The sequence below is a fragment of the Rhineura floridana genome, chromosome 8, assembly GCF_030035675.1.
Source record: "Rhineura floridana isolate rRhiFlo1 chromosome 8, rRhiFlo1.hap2, whole genome shotgun sequence".
Lineage (NCBI taxonomy): Eukaryota > Metazoa > Chordata > Lepidosauria > Squamata > Rhineuridae > Rhineura > Rhineura floridana.
In genome coordinates this window covers 83,674,678-83,680,677 of record NC_084487.1, presented here as the reverse complement: position 1 = coordinate 83,680,677, position 6,000 = coordinate 83,674,678, and positions in this window count along the sequence as shown.

Sequence of the window (6,000 nt, the reverse complement as noted above, 5' to 3'; positions counted from 1 at the left end):
TTACTTCCACATTCAAAACTTGCATCCATAATGAAAAGCCATAACTAAAACTTAATACTTAGTGACAAAAGTACTAAATGGGGGATTGCATACTTTTTTGTTGATAGTGGAGTCTCCCCCCTAAAACAAACTTATATTAATGAACTATTTTGGTAGACTTTGAAACAGAGGAGGAAGGCAGTTTACAAATATTGTTAGAGTGTTGGACTATGACAAGGATTTGAATCCCCAACTCAGCCATGAAACTCACTGGGTGACCTTGGGCCAGTCACTACCTCTCAGTCTAACCTACCTTACAGGGTTGTTGCAGAGATTCAGTGAGGAGGGGAGGAACCATGTATGCCACTTTGAGCTTCTTGGAGAAAAGGCGGGATATAAATGCAATAAATAAATAATAATAAATAAATAATATTTACTTTGCTTTGTATTTCCATTTTTATTTTTGGAGAACTACAAACTGCTACTGTCCTTCCCCCTTTGAATCTCCAGGTGTTGCTAGCTAAGTTTTCCCCCCTCTCTTTTTGCTGGTTGATAATGTTTCTTTAGCATTGTTAATCCAAGGTTTTGGATGATGGTCTGTCCAAAATAACTTGAACATTAAGGGCTGCCCTTCTGCTTTTGAAGAAAAAAAAAGGTATGCCTGTGTGTTTAAATGCAGGGCGTCTGGGTGCAATCCTGGCAATTCTGTATGCTTTTTCTTAAGCTAAGAAGTCTAAGATGTTTTACAGAAATTAAATTTGTAGTTCTGGAAATGGAATATTTGTTGTGTAGCAACCTTCCCTAACCTGGTGCCCTCCAGATGTTTTGGACTACAACTCGCATCAGCACAGTTGTGCTGGCTGAAGCTGATGGGTTAGAGAAATCAACTGTGTAAGAAAAAGAGGCACTGGCAATCATAGAAACTAGTGTATGTTATGTTTCTGTTTTGGGATTTAAAACAGGCATGATTAGGCTGGAGTGTCAATATTTAAGGGGGGAGGAAAAAGGGAGCACACCACCAACTTAGGCAGTCACCATATGCCCCTGCATCCCCTTGCCAGCCCCAGCCCCACTCGCTGCCATCCACACATTGGGGGAATATCTGCAATTGGGAAGCCTGCTGAATGCAATGAGCTGTCCCAGTGATCTGGAACCCTTAAATGATCAGAGTGTGAGATCACCAGGAGAGTCTGTGCCTCTGTTTGCCCAACTCGTAGATGTCAGTGGATGGGGCTGGCAGTGGACCTATCATGGGTCCAGTCAGCCAGCTAGTCAGTGAGCCCAGTTCAGTTCTCCTCTTCATGCAACTGTTAATTGAACAAGGGGAATCAGCTAAGGAGGACTTTAGTCTCTCTTAATTTGTAACATTTGTCATGACATTAGATTAGAATTGTGCTTTTAAACTAAAGATGCACATTCCTCCTCTTGAAATGCCATGCCTCCTGCATTGCTCCTCCTTTCATTTTCCATATGTCCTTCCCTTTCCTTCTGCAGTGCCAAAGAAGATCTGTTCAAAGGCCATACTTTGCCAGAGGGAGCTTCACAGCAGTACATCACAGCAACTGCCATCTGATGTGTGGAAGGCAGATTAACAAATTAACAGAATTCAATTGTTTAGCTTGCAAGACTGAAAACACTCTCAGAAAATGTAACTGAAGTGTTTCATTTTACAAATGATAACACCATAGAAGTGCTAAAATAATGGTGTAAAGGGGGGGCATGTATATGAGGGCTCTGAAAATGCCAGTGTTGTAAGTCTTCGTGTTTCCTATGGGACACTTTTGTCCTTCAATAACGGGTGCGTGTTGATTGTGTAAATGGTCCTCTTGATGCTTTATGCCCCTTCACCCTTGTTCCTCTTCTCACCAGTATCTCTTTGGGCACTTCCAAACTGTTGCCATTTTGCAGATGGGTTTCAGTCTCTTACCAGCAAATTCAGATTACACAACTAAAGTGGATTAAACCCCCATCCAAAGAAACACCAGACTTTTTGCAGTCAGGAGAGTGAGGGGGATAGTGCATTGGAAAATAGGGGATAACACTTGGTTAACACAACATTATATAACCTCCCTACAAACAAATCAGAATGAATCATTCTGAATGCTCATCAGTTATTTATGGAGGACATAAGAAAAGTCCCACAATATCAGGCCAAAGGTCCATCCAGCCCAGCATCCTGTTCTCACAGTGACCAACCAGATGCCTGTGGGAAACCCCTCCTGCGATTTCCAGCAAGTGGTATTCAGAAGCATGCTGCCTCCAACCGTGGAGGCGGAGCATAGCCATCGTGGCTAGTAGCCATTGACAGCTTTGTCATCCATGAATTAGTCTAATCCTTTTTTAAATCCATCCAGGTTGGAGGCCATTACTACCTCCTGTGGGAGTGAATTCCATAGTTTAACTATGCACTGTGTAAAAAAGTTCTTTCTTTTGTCTGTCCTCAGTCTTCTAACATTCGGCTTCTTTGGGCGGCCACACATTTTAGTACTATGGGAGTGGGATAAAAAATTATCTCAATCCAGTTTCTCCACACCATGCACGATCTTATATTTTATTATATTTATTTATTTGATTTATATCCCACCCTTCCTTCCAGCAGTAGCCCAGGGCTCTCTATTATATCCCGCCTTACCCACCTCTCAGACAGTCTTGCGCATCACTGGTGAGTGAGATTCTTGATGTAAAGGGTGCCAGATTCTCAGGGGAATCTAATTCAGAGCCTGCTTCCCACTAGCAGTTAGTGAGTCAACTCCAATCCAGCACTCCCGCTGGTGTGTTTGCCCCATGCCAACCAGAGGGTGATGGGAGGTCAAGTACGTGCTGCCACTCCACCTCTCTGACTACTACTACTGTTGTCTCCTGGAATCTCAGTTTAGAGGTCTCTGGCTCTTGGATGACAAGATCTGGCCCAGATTCATGGTTGGGGCCTGAGTAAGAGTTCAGCACCTCTGGAGTTTGCTCTGATGGTGTTCCTGACCCAGCTGATTCCCTCTTCTCTCTGTCAGAGTCCTGGCTTTGCTCAGAATCAGGGACAAGGGGTTTTCCAGGTCACCCAGTCTTGCTTGCTGAAGTCTATGTCAGGTATATGACTGTGTTCTTAAATCTGCCATTGGTTTGACCAATGATAGAGAAGCCAACCAAATTGTTAAGGATACAATCAGTTCGGCATAGGCACAGGTATTTAAGAAGTGTGCCTCTGAAAAATAAAAAAGGTGTACATTTTGAGTTGATGACAGATCTATGGCATTTGCCAACTTATATAACAATTTAAATAAATATCTACATTTTTACTAGGAAATCAAAGATATCACAATTACATGCACACGTATATATGTAATGCAAGGTTAGTATGAGTCAGTCTTCAGTGAAACATGTTACTCCTCTTGGAAGGACTCCAAACAAGAAAGTAGTAGACAGGAAGTAATAAAACCAATTCAGCTCCCTTCTGGGAACGGTAATATCACAATCCTGTGATGTTCCTGAGATGACAGAACACCAGGCTGGCAAATGAGTTGATATGATTGATAAAAGACTGGAGCCTTTCCTTTCTAAAATGTTCATTTCAGCTGAAGAGAGAGAGAGAGAGAGAGAGAAGTGTAATGGCAGTAGACTGCAGTTATGGTGTCAAGATCTTATCATACCAGTTTAAAACATGAGCAAAAGCTCTGTCATTATTTTTAGTTGTGAATGGGAGACTTTGGTTGGTTGGTTTTTTTGAAGTATTTTCAAACACTGAATTCTAAATTAATTCCAATTACTTAAGACTCCTCAGAACTATCGAACTTTACATGAACACAGCATCACATAGGTTTGGTTCCTGCACCTGTATTCATTATCCCAAGCACTCGTGTTGTTTGTGTAACAGGTAGATCAGGGGTTCCTAAACTGTAGTCCATGGACCATTCTGGTGGTCCACAGCATGTTTTTGGGTTTGCGGCTGAAGACAGGAGACTGAACACTCATTGCATTAAATAGTCATATTGATTTTTAACTGCATTTTATTTCTGCTTTTATTTCCTATATTGCAATACAATAAAATACTATATATTAGAAATAAAAGAAACAATAAAATGCAGCTAAAAGGCATACAGCATTTAGCACAGTGCATTACCATTGCTACAACAGACAGAAAAATCATTAAGTGATCCTCCAAGACCCTCAGATCCGTAGGGGGAGTTTGGGAATCAATGAGGTAGAGCATTTGTCCAGATGACAGCACCCTGGGAGAGGGCCTTGTCAGTGGTTGTCTCCCCACCCACAAGGTATGCAGTGCTCTCCCCAGTGAGGGCCACCTGGTGCCAACTTTAACACACGTTGGGCTCTCCAGAGGTTTCCTTTGTTTGCTGACTTTAAAAACATGTATACCATTTTTCATTTACAAACTATAAGTCTCAAAATGGTTCACAATATACAAAAGCACAATTAAAATCAATCAATATCAATGATTAAAACATCCAGGTAGTCCACCCATCTCGGACTCTTTTCATTAGGGTCACTTGCCATGGAACCTTATTTATCATTGTTCTGAGTTTATTAAAATCATCTTTCCTGAAGTCCAGGGTACCCATATGGCTACTCTCAGCTTTTGCTTCCTTTGAAATAATGAACTCCAGTATAACATGGTCACTTTCCCCCAGAATTCCTGTAACTGCCACTTCATGCACTAGGTTATCTCTGTTGGTTAGAATCAAGTCAAGGACAGCTGCTTCTCTGGTTCCTTCCTCCACTTTCTGTAGGAGAACGTTATTTCCAACACGTTAGGAATTTCTTGGAGAGGCCATGCTTGGTAGAATTTGTCTCCCAACAGAAGTCAGGTAATTGAAGCCCCCCATTCCTGCTGTTACATTATTACACAAATATTACATTATTATTTTATTATTACAGTTACATTACATTATTATGTATTACTACATTATTACCCAAACTGGTCCTCTACGTTTGTGCCAATGATAGTCTGAAACCAAAGGACAGAGATACACTGGTAGTTCAGTGGGCATGGCCTAGAGTTTCAGGGTGTTTTCAGAACACCCTGAAAACAGATCCTGGGAGTAGAGACACAATATAATTTCTGATCTGTATTCTGTGTTTCCCATGTAAGACTCTTAAGAATGGAAAATAACAAGCTCTGGTCCTTGGTATGAGTTTATTGTCTCTGTAAGGCTGATTAATCTTCTCATAGATCCAAGGAAACTGCCAAGGAATTATTAGATTTCAGATGATGTAGCGTGACTTTTCTGAACTACAGTTGGACTGTATTGTGTTTCAAATATAAATTGAAAATATAATGAACTGATGTGTAATTTATGACTAATGTATAATTAAACACTGCTGGAGTGCAGAGGATTGAACATTGCTCACTTGTAAATGAATGCTTTGTTTTGCAAATGTACCACAAAGTAAGCCATATGAAGAGGTAATGGTGGCATCTATGATGGCCATTTGATCTGCAGAGTTAATAACCAGCTCTCAATCAGTATACTGCAATTTCCTCTTGATCTTGATAGTAAATCAGGGTTGCTGTTTACAGCTTCCTATTCCAGAGTCCTGAGGCATGGAGCCCTTTTATGAATATGTACACCAAGAACTGATTGATAAGATGAGTAGAAAAGTTGCTTAAGGCAGGCAGAGCAATGGTTTTGCGGGGGAAAAAACCTGAAGTCTGAATTGATTATATGAATTAAATCCAGCCTCGAGTGCAAAATAATCACTTTCTGTCCCTGTCAATTTAGGTTGTTTCAGGACAGCAAGCACCATTTTCTCTGTCGCACGTTTGTATTAGCAACACCATGAAATGATGACTCTCTGACTTGCTCAACTCTATTAGAGCTGTATTTTGTCATCCTGCTGTTGCAGTTTAGACTTCATTTCCCCCCTATTTTCTGTTTTCAAGAAGAGATCCTTTGCAAAGTTTTTAAAGGAGTTTAGAAATATCCAAACTCATTTGTTTGTCCTATAGTTTTAATAATAAGTTTGGTAAGTGAGACTCTGATTTTCTTGGAATTTAAAGCAATTCGCCTACAT